General features: G+C 36.7%; 1 protein-coding gene and 1 long non-coding RNA gene across 2 annotated transcripts in view; both read left to right on the plus strand.

The window, feature by feature from the left end:
* Positions 1 to 21,028, plus strand: part of Rab39 (RAS oncogene family member Rab39) — a 141,004-nt gene that overhangs the window by 102,767 nt on the left and 17,209 nt on the right. The gene's annotated exons all lie outside the window — the stretch shown is intronic.
* On the plus strand, positions 13,720 to 20,149 carry LOC149080483 (uncharacterized). The gene is made up of 2 exons (XR_016193592.1): positions 13,720 to 19,539; positions 20,062 to 20,149. It is a non-coding gene; the product is annotated as an uncharacterized LOC149080483 (long non-coding RNA).

Below are 21,028 nucleotides of genomic sequence, written 5' to 3' on the forward strand. Positions count from 1 at the left end.
CCAATTATGTCAGCAACAATCCATTGAGGCTAAGTGAATCCTGACGACTTCTCTGAGGAATCACAGATGATAATGTCGGCAAGATCGCGATTCACCAATCTGCACATCGATGGCACGGCACAAAAGATTAGACGTTAGTTGACAGGAAGACAACACACCAGAGACAACTAGTGTGTCACGTGAAGTTGATCGTCACTATTCGTTGCAAGGAGCCGTAATCACATCACGACAAGACGTATCGCGCTACCATCAACCACACATTATCACCTTAAGAACTATCTATTAACTATACGTGAGAATTCATCAACTACCCAGACCAGCCGGAGTAGCACGAAACACTACACTCGAAAATATTAGTTGAACATGGTTAGAGAACGTTCACATCATCATGTGATGTTACTAGATTAAGGCGAGAACTTCTTGCTCTACACTCAGAACTGCTTGCTGGCGAAGCCGGATGAACGGAAGAATGAATGCAACGCTGAAGCTTTAGGCCCCTTCCACACGGAGCGGATGCGGGTCCGGAAGAAGTTTTAACAATTGGAATATACTGAGCCTTTCAGAGACGAGCCGAAATTCGCCCACACCTACGAAATGTTCATGCGGGTTCGGACGTCGTCCGCATGTGTAAAAACCTAAGTGCGGGCTTCGCATCCGCACATAGAAGTTTTGATAATTGGGTTATTCGGAGCTATTCACACGATGCGAATTCGTCCGCATCTTTGGCTACTTTTTAAAGATGATTTTACACGGAATTTTTTAATTATTTGCCATAAATACCCTTAAAAGCACCATATGATGGTCCCTCCTCATTAATATAATGTACCTACATACGTCTATCCCTCCGTTTCCTTCTGAGATGGAGATATAGCAACTTTAACTGCTTTTTGTCTATAATTTACAATTTTATACAATAAAACTTGTCAACAACGGCCACTGACGGGGCCAAAATTATAAGCCGTTCTGTAATTCATTACGGATATAATTGACTACATACTTTAATAACTTTTAAATTTAATTAAAAAATTTTAATTTTTTTCTTTTTAAATATTTAAAATTATTTAAAAAAATATAAATATTTGAAATAAATATATATATGTGGTGTTTAAAAAAAAATTGCGTAGTATTTAAATTAAAATAATGACACGTAGGTTCAGTAGCGTAAATTCCATAACATCAGGAAAAATGAGAATTTATTTAAAGTGGTGAGAGCAGATGAGAGCTGCTGCCACCCATTGCAAAAGACAAACCTCAACTGATGCGAGTATATGGGTTTCTTGTATACACTCCCACGCAGACAGCGTGACCCCCAGACAGCATGACCTATATTTACATTACCGTTCTCAAGCACATTCCAAGAATCCGAAAACATGGGAGGTACACCAGCACCTAGTACATGAGGGAACGTTTCTTTCTACACAGAAATACAACATATACTCCCCCAATAACAAGAGTGAAACTCTGCATTTAAAGGGAGAGGAATACATAATGTGCCTGGAATACATAATAATAATATTATAAAAATATATAAGAGGCAGATATGAGAATGGCATTGCAAAACTAAGAAAAATATCACAAAAATACAAAATCATAATATCTAGAGTAAAATAAAAACAATACACGATTGAATGTGTTTTTGGTTATGTACAAGTCCTCTGACATGACTGTCTTGAGAGTTTGTCAGCATATTCAGTAAAATTGACGAAACATTATTTCACATCAATATTAATAATTGAAGACATTTTCTCGATGATTGAAACATTCTCTATATGGCACAAAATCATAAATTTTACATACATCATTACGCACACATATGAAATAGGAAGAAATAACAATAGCAATAATAAGAAATGAAATGGAATTTTCCGAATACAAAATATTAATAATTTTACGCAAGCGTTACCAATATCTGAAAATGAACATTCTGAATTACCAACAGCATGGACATGTTGATTTTCAACTGATTTGTGCTCAATCGATAAACTGGTCGAAGAATTTGACGGTATAAATTCTGGAGCGAAAGGGGATAAATCAGATTGAGTTTGTTCATTATCAAAAAATGGTAATTCACTAAAATAACATGATTTTTCAACAATGTTATCATCGTTTTCATTTTGAACGTCACAGTAATACGGTTTTAATTTATTCACGTGTATAACTTCACTATTCCTTCGTGTAGGTTGGTTCCGTCTGTCTATTTCAACATTTTGTGGACTTAATATTGATATTATAGTGTAAGGTCCAGTGTAAGCTAGACACAACTTTGTTACCTGGATGGGGAAACACTTTAACCATGACCTTATCACTTGGTTGAAAACTATGTGGTGGATGTTTCTTATCGTGGAGAGCAGCACTCTTTTCATGTTTTTGAGATCTAGAATATGCTGAACGTCTAGCTTCCTCAAGAGGTGGATATGGGTTTACATGCTCTGTCAAATCGGAAGAGAGATCTCCAAATATGAGATACTGAGGTGGGAATCCTGTAATTGTATGAGGAGTTGAATTGTATTGCTCCAAGACCGTTTTTATACGCTTTATCCAAGAGTTTTTTTGATTCTCAAAATACTATATTCTCAACCTTTCAGTTAAAGTTCTATTTAACTTTTCATTTAAACCATTTGTAGATGGGTTGGCGCTTGATGTTAAAATATGTTTTATCCCTTGTTTACTTAAATACTTCCGAAATCTGGGACTCGTAAATGAAGGTGCTCTGTCTGTTAATAATAATTTTGGTTTTCCAGTTTCAAAGATCTTATTAAGGCATGGGATATACGCATTGATGGAAGTAGATTTGGAAGGAAATCCCCATGCAAATCTAGAATGGTGATCTACAACCACGTGAAGATAAGATTTCGTACTTGGTCAAACCTCCAATTGTATCCATAGCAAGTAAATCAAAAAGGGTACTTTGGCTTCCGGTAAATTTCCTAAAACCCCTAATGTTGGTCCTACAGGTTCTTTTACAGTCTGACAAGTTGTACAAGATTTAATGAAATTTTTGATGTCTCTAATTATGTAGGGCCAATAATATTGAGGAGACAGCAATTTAATAGTTTGAGTAATACCAGTATGGCCATGTTTTGTATGCGCTCTGAGAACGAGTTCTTTTCTTAAGGGTTCTGGTACGAAAATCTTTCGAATACCTTTTCTCTGAATATAAATGACATCTTTATCTTTGAACTATCTTTTGTTAGACAGAATTGTATCGTCTTGTGAATTAATAATTTCGGTAGGTGATAAAAATTGAACCATGGGAAGATGTGATAACATGTCTGCTTCAACATTGGAATTTCCCTTGATATGCTTTACAGTAAACTCGAATTGTGAAAGAGTTTACGCAAAGAGTTTTCTCTGCAATGACCATCGGAATAACCTACCCGTGGGATTTTTGATGTTTTGAAGATATTGAAGAGCTGAGTGATCAGTATAGACAGTAAAATGACGTCCGTGAAGATACATATGAAATTTTTGGATTGCATCTAAAATTGCAATGCATTCTTTTTCACTTATAGTCCAATTGAGCTCATATTTTCTAAGTGCACGACTGAAATATCCAACCGGATGCATTTCACCATTTGGATATTGCTGTTTGAGAACCGCAGCAATTCCTGTGGAACTCGCATCACAATACAGATAACAAGGTAATTGAGGGTTATACATCCTCAAAATGGGTTTTGACATTATTGCATTTTTTAACTGTTCAAATGCCTGTTGACAATTATCATTCATATAAAGGGAACCCCTTTCTTCAAAAGTTGATTTAACGGATGTGTAATATTCGCGAAATTCGGTATAAACCTTTGATATACAGTTACACTTCCTAGAAATGATTGTAGATGTTTAACATTTTTTGGGACTGACAATGATTTAATCACTTCGATGTTTGATATAGATGGGGAATAATGCCCTAGGGTTATATCAAATCCCAAATAATTAATTTTCTCTTTGAGAAATTGGCATTTTGAGTATTTAATTTTGAGTCCCTCCTTTTGACAAATTTCAAAAACTTTTGAATGTGTGTTACATGTTCATCAACATTGATGACATAATTATTTTTTCAAACAAAGTAATGGACCAAGAAAGGAAGTTCATATTTTTGCAAGATTGTATTTAATACTCTTTCAAATATTGAGGGGGAATTTGCTAAACCAAAGGGCAACCTTTTCCATTTGTGTGTGTGTACTGCCCTTCTTGGGTGACAATAGACACTATTTCTTGATCTTTAGGATGGAGAGGGATATATCAAAAAGCCGAAGCGATATAAATTGATGAAAATATTTTTGCGCATACCAATTTATCTAATACATCGTCTATTTTAGGGATTGGATGATATTCAGATCATATGACGATATTAAGTTTTCTAAAATCACATACTAATCTGGGTTTAGATGTAGTTTTGTCTTTTTTTCTTTACCAGAGAAATTGGGAAAGCCCACGGTGATGCACAAATCTCAATGATTTGATACTTCACCAAGTCTGAAATTTGTTTCCTGATTTCTGATGAATCAGAAAAGGACGGTCTATAAGTGTGAAGGTGAATCGGTGTTTTGTCTTTCAGAATTAATCTAGGGGGATCAATATTTAAAGGTGGAACATCATATTTTGATTTTGCAAAAATATTATATTATTTAACCAATGACTCAATGTGTTCCTTTGCTTCTAACTTAAAGCAGTCCTTCTTTTCAACTCTAGTAGAAATAGGAATCATAGGAGATATATAGAAACTTATATCGATATTATAATTACTATTTGAAATAGAAATAATCTTATCAAAATGCAAAACAAAAATTTACAAAATCAATTTTTAAGAAAAATTTCAGAAATTCCTTTAAAGATAATAACGCAGAATTTTGAGGAACGTCTAATACAAAAAATTTCAGTTACCTTGAAATAGTTCCAATTCTGATCAACAAATTGACGGAACCGATACTATTAATATCGCCACCGAATGTAGAAACAGTTACATTGTCCTTGCCGTTGATATCGGGACAGTTGTGAAATTTCGCTAGGAGGTGTAGAGGAACAACATTTATGCTTGCACCTGTGTCTGGAAAAATTGGCATAGTCTCTTGATCAATAGCTGTCAGAATCTTTGCTTTGGTTTCGTGCTCTCTCCACTACTTCACCAAACACCAACTCTGGCCATATCGCTATAGTGCAATTTATTGCCATTAGTGAGATGGGTTGGAAGTGAAGGCGCGGTCTATCGGTGGTCGCTTCGAGTTCGTTAGGGAAAATATCTTATCAATATCCTCCTCCCTTGGGCTCGAACCCGGAACCCTGACAACAACCTGCTCTCTCCACTGTCGCAGTTGCACTTATTCGGTTGGCTTGGCTGACATCCATGGGTAGCTTGTGATGAGCACGCCATATTATTATGTGGATTATTCTTGCGATACTGGTCTCTTGGAAGATGACAATCGGACAGCCAATGATAATGACGCTGATTTTTCTGCTCGAGATGTCTTGGACAAGGTTCTATAGGCATTTTTGATGAATTGAACATTTGCCGCTCAGGGGAAGGTACATGAAAAGGCATCTTGACTCTCGTTTGAATTCCGGGTTTTTGGATCTGATGTGTGTGATGGAGACGAGTGCATCTTTTCCGCAACATTTATCAACTTGTAAACAATTTGATACCACTCTTCGGTTGTACTCGGTTCATTAACCATAATTAGTCGTTGAATATTAAGAGGTAAATAAGGTGAGTCCTTCTATGATTTGCTCATCTTCTAGTTTCGCGAGTTTTCCGTATTTGCACTTGGTAGCATAGTAGTTGTCAAGTCCATCAGGAAGATCGAACACCTTGGTCTCATTGAAGAGTGAAATACTTCAACGGTTTTGTGGGGATGATGCTCTTCAAAATTTCAGATGCTGTGGACCATGACATATATGAACGTCATATTGAGTCAAGAAAGAATCCAGCACGCCACCTCCAAGAAACTGAGGAAGAAGAATTACCAGTGCCGTGTCTTCAAGTCCGATAATCTTACCCATCGATGAGTAGAGTTTCAAATAATCCTCCACTGTCATGGTCGAGTTTTCATCGAATATAGGTGGTTTGAATTTCAGCGATGGTGGTGGATTTGATACAGGAACGGATGGCATAGGGAATGAAAATGATGATGGCAGAGGTTGAGATCATCTTCTTCTCGGCATCTTTTTCCTTGATATCTTAGAATTCCACTGAGTTAATATCCTACCGAATTATTTGTGGTGCTTAAAAAAAAATTGCGTAGTATTTAAAATAAAATAATGACACGTAGATTCAGTAGCAATTCCATAACATCAGGAAAAATGAGAATTTATTTAAAGTGGTGAGAGCAGATGAGAGCTGCTGCCACCCTTTGCAAAAGACAAACCTCAACTGATGCGAGTATATGTGTTTCTTCTATACACTCCCACGCAGACAGCATGACCTATATTTACATTACCGTTCTCAAGCACATTCCAAGAATCCGAAAACATGGGAGGTACACCAGCGCCTAGTACATGAGGGAACGTTTCTTTCTACGTAGAAATACAACATATATATATATATATAAAATTTTTAATATTTTAAGTTTTTTAAACTTAAAAAAAAATTACTTTTATTAAACAACGTTATCCACGTACGGCGTTCTTTCAGGGCTGGATTAAGACGTTTGAATGCCTCAAGCACTTGAATAATTTTGGTGCCCCCTCGAAACCTACAAGTATATTTTACTCGTTATTGAGTCTATAAACTGAAAAAAAAGTGAAATTTTATATTTCAGAAGTGACTAATCTAAGGATGGGATTTCACTCTAAAAAGTTTATGAAAGTTATTTTATAAAATTTGAAAGCAACCAACCAATAAATTTATCGGTTGCATTCAAGCAAATGTAACCGGTGATCTTATTGGTTGAATTTTTCACGTTTGATCAAAGCTTTTACAGTGTAATCCCGGCCTAAGGCTGGTATTACCCTATAAAACTTTGATTAAAAATTCTTTTATAAAACTTGAAAAATGTAACCAGTTATTTTGTTACATTCGAGTTCTGTTAAAACACATCTGTTACATTCGAGCGAACTTGAAAAATGCAACCAATAGGCGGATCAGTTAAGTTTTATAAACGAACTTTTATGAAACTTTTATAATGTGATCCCGGCCTACGACAATAGTGATGTGAATATTTCTAAGCACAGGCATTTTGAAAGTCTCCACTCCTTCCTTTTTTCTACTTGCAAATTCTTTGATATCTCCTGAATTTTTGTTTTTTTTGGGACATCATTGGATGTTTCTGGAATTGTTCTTTATTTTTCCGAAAAGAAAATATTTTCAAAAGATTTTGAAAAAAAAAAAATCTAAGATATTTTCCTCATCGACTACTTGTGAAGATCAGAATGAAGGCATCTTTATACCCATATTCTATGGAGCTCTAGGCTGCCTATGGGCACTGAATTAGGGATGAAGGAGAAAAATAATTACAAAAAATGCGAAAAAATAGTTTTTATGCACGAATTTCAAACTAAAGATGCGGGCGAACATCTTTAGTGCTCGTGTGAAAGGGTATGCGGACCCGCATCCGCTCCGTGTGAAAGAGGCCTTAGCTAGGTGTATTTATAGCGGCGGAGAACAGGTTTTTCGTCCGACCAATCGGCACACTGTTGGCCTTCGGCGTACGGTGAATTCGATGACGTCACGCGATGAATTTGCATATGGTGACGTGGCTTGCAATTATCGCAACACTTATTTTTCATGGGTGGCAACAGGCTCAACAAGATGGAAGAAGCCTGATCAACTTCCTCCATTGCTTACATGGCTATGGTAATTTGAGATCGTGGAATTGTGATGATGGGACGAAGCCAGTGGGTACTTCCGCTCGTGAGACAAGGTATATAGAAATATATATATTGTATTGCTATTATACACACATGGTTAGGGAACTGGCTTCTCGCTGTGCAGGTCTGGGTTCGAATCCCGGTTCGGGCATGGATGTCTACTAACGCTAACAAATTCCCTGGACGGATCATGCTGATTCCTTGGGAATACGTGAAGATCGCGTTATTTATATATAAAATAAAAATTGTATGAAATGTGTATTTACTATCAACGCAGAGAAAAATATCGCCATATAAAACAAACACTATATAAAAAAAAATCCCGTGACTCGACAGGGTCTTCTCCTGGGGAACCACTTCGTGTTAAGGTTAATAACCTTAATAGAAAAGGGGTTAATGGAACAAAGCCCTAGGGGGCGATATGTTACAACGGGTCGTTGGAGCAAAAGCACCACACAAAGTGCATCAGGCATCCTTAGCTGTTGTGGCTTCAATCACCAAGTTCTTTAAATCATCGTCGATGAGGAGGCATCGTTGACAATGAGCTTTCGACTCCCGTTTTCTCCACACTTCGAGTTCTTTCTCATTTTCTTGAGGAGGCTTGAGCTCGGATCCATCCACAAGGGTAAACACATCATAGTTCATGAGAAGCATTTTCATGTTGAATTTCCATTCCTTGAAGTTATCACGATTTAATCTCCGAAATTTGAACACTCGTTTTTCCCGCTGACGCCATTCTCTTTCAAAGGTCAGCTCTGCTTCCGAGAAGTAAACGATTTTCTAAAAACTCGAGTTTTTGCATTTAAAATTTAAGTACAGATTGCGTTAGAACTTCCGAACCACAAAAAAAACAAGAAAAAAAAAACACCACACACGAAAAAAATCACGCTCTGCTACCAATTGTTGAGGATCGACCACTTTCATAGTTTGCAACTGTCAGTGAAAACAACTCAAAAAACGATCCGGAGTCAAATTGCGAATGAGAGCAATCTATATTTAAAATCGTCAAGAGGTGTGTATTTTTAATTGTTGACAAGTCAAACATTGTCTACACCACTTCGCACAATCTGTATTCATAGGGCCAAATGAAACGTTCCTTAAGAAGTTTCGTAGTGGCACGAACGCCTGAATGGGATATTTCATGAAATTGTTTAAAAATCTGCTGCCTCAGTATTTCTGGGACATAGGTCGAATTATATTAGTGTGGAAGTATCACAACAAAGTAATATGTTGTCGGGAGGGAACGTAACATGTTTAAAAATAAGATCACTATTATTGGAAGTTTTTAATGTTGCGAATTCAGTGACATTTTTCTATGCTTCAGCCAATTCTCAATTATCAATTATGCTCGGGCAAACTACCTCTTCGACATGCGATAATATATTGGTGACAATATTTGATGTGCCAGAAATTTATTTGATATTAGTCGAAAATTGACTGATATACTCCAAGTTTCGAGTTTGCCTGAAAGAGCCTTTTCCCATTTTTTGCTTGAAAGCAAACATGAGAGGTCTATGATCACTCAGGATTTCAAACTCTTTGCCCTCTAGCATATGAGCAAAATAACGGATAGAGGAATACGCTGCTAATAACTTTATATCACACGTACTATAATTACCCTCAGTTGACGTAAATTTTCTAGAGAAAAATGCTAGTGGTTGTAGCTGAGAATTTTTTTCTTGTTGAAGTACACCACCAATTGCTGCAGAACTGGCATCGACATGCAAAGAAAGTTTGGCGTTTTTAACTGAGTGAGCCAATAACGTTCATTCGCAATAGCATTTTTGCAATTTTCGAACGCCTCTAATGCTTCGCTTGTCCACTGAATATAGGGCTTAGATCTTTTTTTTGGTCATGAAGGAGTTTAATACATCTTGTTTTTTCCTCTGCTCTAGGAATGAACCTATGATAAAAATTAAACATTGCCAAAAATCTGCGTAGTTTAGAAACGTTTTTCTGAATTGGATAATCAACCAAAGCTGAAACTTTTTCTGGTGAAGGGGTAATGCCCTTAGCAGAGATGGCATCCCAAAAATGGGAGTTCCCACTTTCCAAAATGACATTTTTCAACATTTAATACAATGCCATAATCACTGAATCTTTGAAATACTTTTTTATATGTGTCATATGTTGTTCTTCACTACTGGAAGCAATCAAGACGTTATCCAAATATGGAAAACAAAACTTCAGATCTCCCAAAACATTGTGCATAAAGCAGTGAAATGTTTGCGCTGCATTACAAAGTCCAAAACACATTTTAGTGAATTCGAAAAGACCAAACGGTGTAATGACAGCAGTTTTTGGGATAGAGCTTGTTTCCTATGGAGCCACTGTGGTGGTTATAGTGACGGACTCGCATCGCGAGGATCCGGGTTCGAAGCCTGCCACCGGCGCCACAGTGGTGGTCGGCTGAAGTTGGTTTTCTGTGGTTTCCAACTTCGGCTCGCATTCGCACCTTGATCTCCCCACAGAGAGCAACAGGCCTACAACGTAACAAATATTCAATCATTACACTTCCCTCACAATTTGAAGTATAGATGGCAGCACTGAAATATTAAGCACAACACTAGCTACACACTCATACTGTTAGGTGCACTCACTTTGTTCCAGACTCTGTCACGAAGCTGGGCTGGAAGAGATCTCGGCAACGGGATAAGTCCGGTGGCAGACACCCTGGCGTTCATTCATTCATTCAGTAACTGCCGGTTTCCTATGGAATCTGGTGATATGCACGCATGGCCGGTCTTATGCCTAGTGGTGCCCGGTGCAAAAACAGTAGTCAGCGCCCCCCCCTTCCCCCAGGCGAAAATCCAGAGTGATGTGTTAGTGAATTTTTGCTAGTCATTACTACGGGACAGATTCATTCTACCATATTATCAGACTCTTGGTGTGGTGATCATCCCCATCCCTTCTCGCACACCTTCTCTTACACCTTCTCTTACTGCTATTTAACTTGTAAAAAAGCATAAAAACCAACTTGTTTGATTTAATTAAGAGATTTAAAAACCTTAAAAAAGCAAAGCGTCACACATTTAATGCAGGATACTCATCACAAAGGATCTATCTTCTTCATACATATTTTAATTGAGTTTTATGGTAAAATTCGTGTAGTGCACGCATCACGTACAGGCTAAACTGATAATAAAAGTGATTAAAGTGATATTTCCGTATGATTTATTTCATATTTATAAAACTCATGAACTTCATTTGAAATTATCCCTTTCAGACCCAGTGCTAAGAAACGGGAGGGGCAGACAAACACTAGCTAAAGCACCGGGCCCTGCAACTTGGGCAGGTCCGTAACTATTTTGAGGCAACTTTGGCGGTTGAAACGAGCCGAATGGGGGGGGGGGAGGCGCTTGTAACTCCTTTTTCTGAGCATAACCACTTCAAGGACACTTCAAGAAAAGACTGCCCCGAGAAAGCACGCTACGGCCTTGGGCCGTCTTAAGAGCATCATGGGCCTCCCGGGCCAAGTGGTTTTTCTGAGGATCTACCTAGTAAATTCTAGAAAATTTTAACTAGATCTCATTTTCGTGAGGCCCCTCTATTCTTGAGGCTCTCGGGTAGGCCCATGCGTTAAGACAGCATTGGGAAGAGGGTTTTCTCTCTGTAGATTTTTTTTTTTTAACCTCAGGAACTTCGGCTTTAATTTCAACGATAATGCACAATTCCTGAAGTTTGAGCTGAACATCCCTGATGTTAAAAAAATGATATCTAAAGTGAAAAGAAGCAACCCGCTCGTTTGTGCATACAGGGTCTAAAAGGAATTATGCATAATCGCGCCGGTAATGTTGCGAAATTTATCAAACTTACCGAGACGATTGGTGATTATGCATTACCGATATGTTTTACTGATTCAACGCGCGCGCACACACACACTTACCATAACATACATTTAGTTTTATATTTCATCAGCTTCAAAACATAATTTCAAATATATACGAAGATACATATCCGAAATTTCTTATACGAAATAAATTTGCCGCTGCCCCCAACCTTCCTTGTTTTGAATATGTGAGGTACACTACTTTTTATTTCCATATTTCCATGGAAGTTCTAATTAACCTACCTATTCTGCTGCTTATAGTCCGTAGATTATAAGTTTAAAAAAATTACGTTGAAATAAAAACAATACGTCGGAAATGAATTTCTTATTGTGGGTCGAAGTTGCATGAGAAGAGTCTTAACTTTGAAGTGGCTTTAGTGCAGATAAACCGCTGAGTCTTACTAAGGCTTTATTTCTTTTTTCCGAGAGAGAGTTTTCATTAGTTATAATTACGTTAAAAATTTATTAACAAAAACATAAATTTCTTAAATATTTATAGATTGAGTGGATGCCGGTACAAAAATCGACATTTTCTCTACAAAACCGTGTTAAACAACCCCCCCCCCCACCTCCTCCTTGAGAGCGATTTTATATTGATAAATGAAATTTTCTCATGTGGGTTATATACCGCTGCCGACTATTCTCATGGTGCCTTTTTTTCCCTCAAACTAGCGAAGTTTGCGGATTATAAGCAGCAAAATTCGATAGGTTTTATTTAATTCTTATTCAAGATGAACGTCGAGGAAATGACTTACCTTCAAAATGACTTTCTTTAAGATGATTAAAATTCTTACAACTCTTATAGAAAACAAATACTAAAAAAATAAAAATCGCCAATTTCAACTAGGATCACCAGATTTTCATTTCGATCGAATTTATATTGAGGTTTTTTTCGGCCCTTCTTGAAAGTCGGTTGGAAAAAAAATTAAATTGAATTTCCGACATACGTTCCTCATTAGTTTCTTGAAAAAGATGTAGATGTCTTAAGAATCTCGTTATGGCCACACCTTGCCAAGGTCTCCTGGACGGAAGTCTCATAGGACACTTTATCGTTACTCACCGGGTATCTGGAGCAAGATCCATGAAATTCAGCAAAGATGTTCAGCTGTGTATATATACGGTTTGTTAAAATTTTCCACACACACACACATACATACGGTACACTCAGGGTCGGCTCGAGACAAAATTTCTACCTGAGTGGGACCTATATTTGAGCCCCCGACCTCCCTAATTAAAAAAAAACTTGTTTCAATCGCTTCGTTTTGATGCGTTCAAAGGAACAGCGATATTTTATGCCAAAACATAAGTCGAATTTCTTTTGGCCCTTTACCTTGGATTTGGCTCTCCTCCTAGAGTGGGCAGAAATCATTTTCCCATTTTTTTCGCCCTTTTACCCCGAACTTTTAACGCCCCTCCTACAGAGGGCGCAAAAAAGTTTTCCTAATTTTTTTTTTTCCTTTTCCACTTCGGATATAACGACCCTCCTAAAGCGAGCAGAAATAATTTTCTGTAATTTCTTTCACCCTTTTACGCTCCTACTAGAGGGGGGGGGGGGTCAGAAATCATTTCCCCAAACTTTTTTCCACCCTGTCTACCTCAGACTTGGTGCCCCTTCTACAGCGGGCACAAATAATTTTTCCAAATATTTTTTGCCCTTTCACTTCGGATTTGACGCCCTTCTAGAGCACCTTCAATTCTTATAATACTCTCCACAACACAGGAAAACACTTTTGTTCTTGTTAGTATAAAAATTAGAGGAATCGCCCTCGCGGTCACCCATCATTTTTATTTTTTACTGCACAACAACAGAGAAAGAAATTGTTTCTCCTCCCCCCCCCCAAAATCTCCTGCAGGGGTAAACGAAAAGAGCTCGAGAGAGAGCGTTTATTTTTATCTGACCAAAATCGCTATGTACTGTACGTATATAGGTGCACTGCCCATCGATTATTTTCTTTTCGAAAAATAACCGCAATATTATACGTAATATTATATACACTCAAACCTTTTGTTTTTTTTGAAAAAAAATTCTCATCTCGGTAATTTTTCATGTATATTTTAGTTTTTTTTTATAAATAAGTATCTTAAAGATAATTTTTCTAGTAATGTATATTAAACGCGTTTCGGCGCCCCTTCCCATTTGGCGCCCGGTGCAATTGCACCGGTCGCACTGCCGTAAGACCGCCCCTGTATACACGGACCAAGCCCAATTCAGTAAATATCACTTTTCCATCTAAATTGTGTGCAAAATCATGCAAGTGTGGAAGAGGATATCGATCAGGGATCGTTACAGCATTTAATCTCCACACTCCGATAATCTCCACAGATTCGCCAAGTGTCACCAGATTTAGGAACCATATGTATGGGACTGATCCATGGGCTCTTAGACGGTCTTCACAACCCAAATTTTAACCATATAATCAAATTCTTGTTTTGCAATTTTGAATTTTTCAATGGGCAAACGTCTAGCTTTAGAAACAACTGGTCCCCCGGTTTATGCAATATGATGCACAATTTCATGTGATACAGAACTGACATTAAACACGTTGGTAAGAATTTTTGGAAATTCTGACAATAGGTTGCGATAACGAGTGTCCTCGGCCACTGTATTTAAACCCATCGAAGGACCGGAAATTTCACGTCCTTTTATACTGGAAAATGTTTGAGAGTCTATTAACTTACGACTTTTTAAATCGACTAATATTCCAAATTTGGTGAGGAAATCAGCACCAATTATGGGCTGTGATATCTGCTACAGTGAAATTCCAATGAAATTTCTTACGAAAACCGAAGTCAATCCTCACCACAATCTTGAGGAATGTTTCAATTTTAGAGCAGTTGGCAGCAAAAATTGAGGAAGTATTACATTGCTTAATTTTTTGCAATTTCGCTCTATTTTTAGGCTAAACAGAAATTTGTGCTTCCGTGTCGATCAAGTATCGCAATCCTATCATTCGGTCGTGAACAAACAAGCGACTTTGGAAGCGGTCATCAGCCGTCGCTAAAACAGATGACCGAGCTAGTTTTCCGAAAAATTATGGTTGTACACATCTATCTGCTTTCGTGCCAAATTTTGCATGATACCAACAATGTTTTTCCGAAGTTTTAGCAAAATCCGGTTTGACTTTTTTGGATTTCAAAACGGAGCGAGAATTTTTCCTTCGCCGATTGGAACCGTGGAATTTAGCGCATATATGCGCGCTAGTGCAAAATGACGATTACAAACGGATTAAAGTATTTTTCCTGGTAAAAGCAATTCTAAAAAACATAAAAATTGAGGGTTTTGATTCGAATAGTAGTGAAGAAGTAAATAGACCTACAAAACGTAGACGTATTATTGTGATATCTTCTGACAGTGACGATAGTGATTAAAGTGCAAGTAATTTTGAATGGAAAGGACAAAATGACCAACTTAAACTGCATAAATTTATATCTATTAGTGGTGTAAATAAGGATATTACAAATTTTACTAGAAAGAACGTTTACGGGTTATTTTTAACGCAGGAAATTCTTGAACATATTGTAATAGAAACTAATTGATTTGGTAAAACCGATCCGAGTTTCAAAGAAATTTCTGTAGAGGAATTGAAAGTTTATTTTGCACTGATGACATTGATATCTGTCCAAAAACCTACGTTACAAAGTTATTGGAGCACGGACAAGAGTATTGAAACACCGTACATCAGAACAGTAATGTCCCGAAGTAGGTTTATATCAATTTCAAAAAATTTTCACTTTGCAAATAATGAATTCTTGCAACAGGATAATCCGTTACGTCAAATAAGAACGGTGATCGACATGGTCTCAAAATTATTCAAAGTAGTATACACGTCTGGTAAAGATGTTTCGCTTTAGATGAGTCGCTGATGAAATGAAGCAGGATTTTTATATTCAATATAATAAATCAAAGAGAGATTTGGAATAAAATTCTACAAACTATCCGATTCCCGAACAAAATATATATGCCTACATAATTTTAGGATATATATAGGGGGAGAGAGATAGGATAAGAGTAACGAAGTGCTAGCGAGCACGAAAATTGTTCGAGATATGACGGCAGAAAGCAAATTGTTACGAAAGGGTCATTGTTTATATATTGACAATTGGTACAGTAGCCGATTTATATAATAAATTACATAAATTGAAAACAAATGTTTGTGGCACGAAGAAAATCAATAGGAAAGGAATGCCTAAAGCCCTAGAAAATATAAAATTAGAACGAGGTGAAGCTGTTATACTCCAAAGCAAAAATATTTCCGCCATAAAATGGAACGATAAAAAAGACGTTATAATGTTATCCACAATGCATAACTTGCAGTTTGCTGATACAGGGAAGCAAAATTACAAAACTAAAGAAAACATTTTAAAGCCAACAGTTGTGTTGGATTACAATAAAAACATGGGTGGAGTTGATCAACTTCTTAGCAAATTACATGTTATGCGACGATTTCAGGTTTACGAAAAAATATTTTTTTATTGCCTTGACATGATCCTTTTGAACACAGTTACGTTATTTTCAAAACTATTCATAAAAATACAGCATTTCACGTCTTCAAGCAAAAATTAGAAGAAATAATTGAATAAAATAAACCAAAAATAAAAGCATCAGCAACACGAGAAATTACACCATGTCCATCACGATTTACTGGTCAACATTTTCTAATACCCATTGAAACAACACGAAAAGCTCGTAAACGTTTTTTTATCACACAAAAAAAAAAAAAGAAAAAAAAAAAGATTCATTTTATCAATGTGATAGCTGCCGCGTGGCTATATGCGGTGACCATTTCAAGTAGTATCATACGGTGCAAAACTATTAAATTGAATTTCTCAAATTATTTTCAATGTATAACTTTATTGAACTAAATCAAATTATAAATTCTTTGTGTAAGCCGCCATTCTCTGGCTTTTGTTTTTTTTTATCATTTTCAAATATTTCTATTTTTAAAAAATTCTGGTGATATGGGCCAATTTTCCACTTTTTCGAATGATGCAAATGGGTTAATGTATCAATTCGTTCTTCTAATTTTGACAATCGATCTTTTTCACCGATCGATGAAATCGAACTTGCACCAAAATTATTTTCGGTAACTTCGAGAATACGATCTCTGCTTTTTCCGCTAATTTAGCGAGTTCGTGATCAGATCACCTACGTCATGACAAACTGACAGGATTTGTTGTACTGATACCGGGAGTCTCTGAAGAAATAAGGATTTTAGCACATCCGCACCGATTGATTTGCCGCTAGGTCTTGCATGGATCGCAATTGTTGTGAGGATTGCTTATCACCTAGCTCTGAACCCTTCAATAAAATTTTTAATTCAGAAGTTTGTGAATCGACATAATTTTCGATAATCTTTTTTTAAGGTTTCATACATCATCGATTCGGGCGGTTGGCGGATTATGTCATTAACAAGAGTTCGAATATCGCATTCCAAAGCTGCGACTACGCAAATGGTATTTTGTCGAGTCAGCTGTAATACCGGAATTCACAAATTGCGATTCTAATTGAATGAACCATAATTCCGGATTGGCCTTCCAAAATTGGGGGCTTACATGCGACTCGTGATACGCCAACGTCATTACGAACCCCTTGAAGAGTATTTTCTTGCGGCATTGCAGAAATCAGTTATGCTGTAAATTTTTAAAACTAATCTGTGCAGAGATTGTGGAAATTTAGTGTAGCGCAAGGGCGAAAATTTGCCTTAAATTTTAGTTACATAAATCTGTATAATCATATTAAATTCCAAATATAAGTGTGTAAAATTTAAAAGGTGTAAATTTTTTTAAAACTTTGCCGCGTTGACTAGATGGACTCACTGGACCTGCAGCAAGGACGGCCATCAAATGTAGAAAGGCCTAGCCGGATCGGAAAGCACCTTGAATGTCCGATGATATTGCACCTGAAGATTGTGTGGACCTTGGGATCGCTTGACTAGAGCACAGTCCAAGTTCACTAGGATCACCACTTTAGATGTCCTCGGCCACTTTTGTAATATTCGACGATGGAATAACATAATGATATAAAATCATTTCTATAGTTTGTTTCAGGTTAACTTTGCAGTGAAGAGAAAGGTAGAGAGTGTATTACTTCGCCGCAAAATATAGTTCCCATACATCGGAGGTTTCTGTTGATCATTTATATAGAATATTTCAAATTTTTTTATGATTTCAAAAAGGATACTGAAAAAATACCGTTTTGAACCAATGTATATTCGTTTAAAATTTTTAAATTAGAAAAAATATTGGTTACCATTATTAAAAATCCATGGCGAGCTCAAGAACATTTTGGCGCGATTTCCAAGAAATTTTCCCCGCCAATATCACTGTCGCGCTTTTTTTTTTTGGTTGCAAAATTATATATATATTATATCGTCATTTTGTTGAACTTTCCATTCAGTTTTGAATGTAGTTATAGGCCTACGACGAATATTCAGTTTTTTTTTTCTCCCGAAAATAGCCTCCAACGAATTCAGATATTCACTCATAGATTACAGGAAGTGTCCCTCTTCCACGACAGCGCCGATACCGTTGTGAGAGGCTCTCTATGGGTGTAGGTTACGATTCCACTCTTTATTACGGCGCCCCCCGCTTTTTTTTTAATTATCTATTTCTTGCCGTGTTCGTAGGATAGGGGTGGTTTCTGAATTCCAATAGCCGATAGCGGAGGGTGTTGACATAAGTAATGTCTCTTTTGCGTCCACACCAACTTCTCCCCCACAGCACACACAGAGGCTGTCTCTCCAGATAAATATAAATAAGCAAGAGCGAGAGAGACCCACAATGGTTTAGGCTTGCAATGTATTTTTTCCTTCTGTGACAGTTGTATCTTTTCACCAGAGACAGACAAGCTAAAACGTTCTCCGTTCTTTTTGGCAATAATGCATAAAGCACGTTATTGAAAGGAAGGGGAATTTTGGATTGCAGATGGCCTGATGGAACACATGTTGGAGCAACAACAATTAATAAGTAATAGAGTATCCGATAGTTCTACAACTTCAAGTCAGGATTCCATAGAATGGGAATCCGTAAAAAATGACTAAAACTGTAGTGATAACAAGTGGCATCGATGTATATGCGTTCGGGTGGGTGAGCGGTGGAAATTGCGGCAAGAAAAGTGAGTGAAAGAATTCTAAATTTTTCCGTATCATTTTTATTATTATTATTTGGGGCTATTCCCAAATGCAAACGTGAAAACCGGGTTAATAGGAGTTACTAAGATACTTTACAATAAAAAAAAATTATTTCAAAAACCGCACTTTAATTTCTGAAAGTATCGACGATGGTTTCTTTTTCATTAGCTAATTGTTACTAACTGCAATTTTTTCTACAAGCATTACGTTATACGAAAAAAATATTTTTTTTCTGCGAGATTGGCGAGAATCAGCCATACCTTACAGAGGCCGCGCATCGATACATAGGTTAAGAGGCTTTCGTTGTCATAGCAACGAGTGATGCGGTTCCCTCGTAGCTTCCTCTTCACTGCAAAGTTAACCTGAAACGGACTATAGTGACTATTGGAAAGACACCTTGGATAATCAATACATCCGACTCCAAACATGAGACTCACAGTTGTAACATAACATTATTAGTTTAACGTAGTAACACGTACATATTAGCAACGCAACGTCAGCGCGCGTACAGGTAAGGGACAAGTTGAAAGTAAGCAAGTAGTCGATCGCAGCTCCCTACTTATATAAAGTGAAGGTCGACTCTAACGAGAAAGAGAGGGCTACGGCACTCGAAAGTCACGTGACCAGCTGGGTCCTACTTTTTTCCTTGCTCGTTCATGTTGCTGCTTGCTTTAGCTGAGAAGGCATTTTTTCAGTTTTTCGAATATTCGATCCAATAATCAAGCTGAATAATATTTTCTTTGCCAATTTTAGCTCCTGAGAAACATTCAAATACAGGTGAGTGTTAAATACATTTTCTACCATCTTTTTTATTATTAATCTAACATTGTCTGTATAAAGTAAATCGGATTGTGTATATTACCACGTGCAAAGCTGTTCGTATTTCTTGCATGGAAATTGCATGATTTAACTAACCAGTAGGGGTATAAAAATGAATTAAGCTTTGCGATGATGAACAGCTTGATTAAAGTAACTAATAAGTGTTATTCAAATTGTTATGTATGGTGCAAATGTTTTGCCTATGATGAGAGTATAATGTAAATAAAATGCACATATCACTGGGAATTCCTATTACTTAAATAAAATTATGGCTATGGTTAGTATAATGCAAATAAAATTTTACAAGATGAGTGGGTTTATCAATTTAAAGTGTAATGATATATATATATATATTCTTTGAACAATACTTTTTATTAGCATTGTATATAATTTTTTTTATATTATTGCATATTTCAATAAAGTAAGCAATTTCTTTAAATTCAATATTGGCTAATAGGTTTTTATTTTTTCTGTTTATAGATGCATTGCAATGCCCAAGCGATGTATGTGGCAAGTTAGTGATTAACGATTTGTTCGCCAAGCGAGGAGCCTCTGAGGTCACAGTAAAGTGAGCAATTTTCCTTCGAATTCAATATTGGATAAATTTTTATTCTTTTGTTTATCCGTATACAGTCGATCCCGCTTATGTTTTCCTGCTTAGTACTTCTTGCTAATTCTTATTAAGATTTTCCATTCAAACCGTTTTCCCGCTTACAATATTTTTCCATGCCAGATTTTTTAAAAATCTTATAAGCGGGATCCACTGTATATATTACAATGCCCAAGCAATGTAGTTTGGCAGGTTTGTTCCTGAAGCACCAAGGTGCTCAATGCTCGTGTAGAATTTCGTGTTCACGAGCACTTCATGAACGCTTCAATTAAACGCCCTGTAAAAGTTACTCGTATTATATTCATGCAAATTTCATTGATACACATTTGTGTAATCATTTATCAATGAACAGTAAAATAAGTTTGAATAATTTTTGTAAGAACTTAGCCTACATTTTATACATTTATGCTTTGTTCATTTTGAAAGTGCATGTATATTTGTACTGTACAGCGGTGTTTCTCAACCTTTTTGATGTAGTGGACCCCTTAGTGAATGTCAAGACACACAACACATACAACACAGGCTCCTGTAGTAAAGGGCAATTTTCACGCTGCCTCCCCGTGAAATCCAAAATGTGTTTTTTAAATAATTTATATATCAAAAAAATTGAAGTACTAAATTGCAATTTCACAACACTAAATGTGTTCTTCATGCAATAATAGTAAATAATTGTCCCAGGGCCCATTGAGGCCTGTTGAAAAACTACTGTTGCACAGTGCATATGATTTTGTTTCCTGCTGTGTGTTGTATCTGCTATGACAATGTTTTGACATCTGTAATAAATCCTGGAGATTTCGCTTAATTTATTTTTAATATTTTTTTAGGGAACTTTCTGAA

This window comes from Pholcus phalangioides, unplaced genomic scaffold (genome assembly GCF_987345545.1).
Source record: "Pholcus phalangioides strain wild (caught in Gottingen) unplaced genomic scaffold, Ppha-v1.0 ptg000011l_1, whole genome shotgun sequence".
NCBI classification, from domain to species: domain Eukaryota; kingdom Metazoa; phylum Arthropoda; class Arachnida; order Araneae; family Pholcidae; genus Pholcus; species Pholcus phalangioides.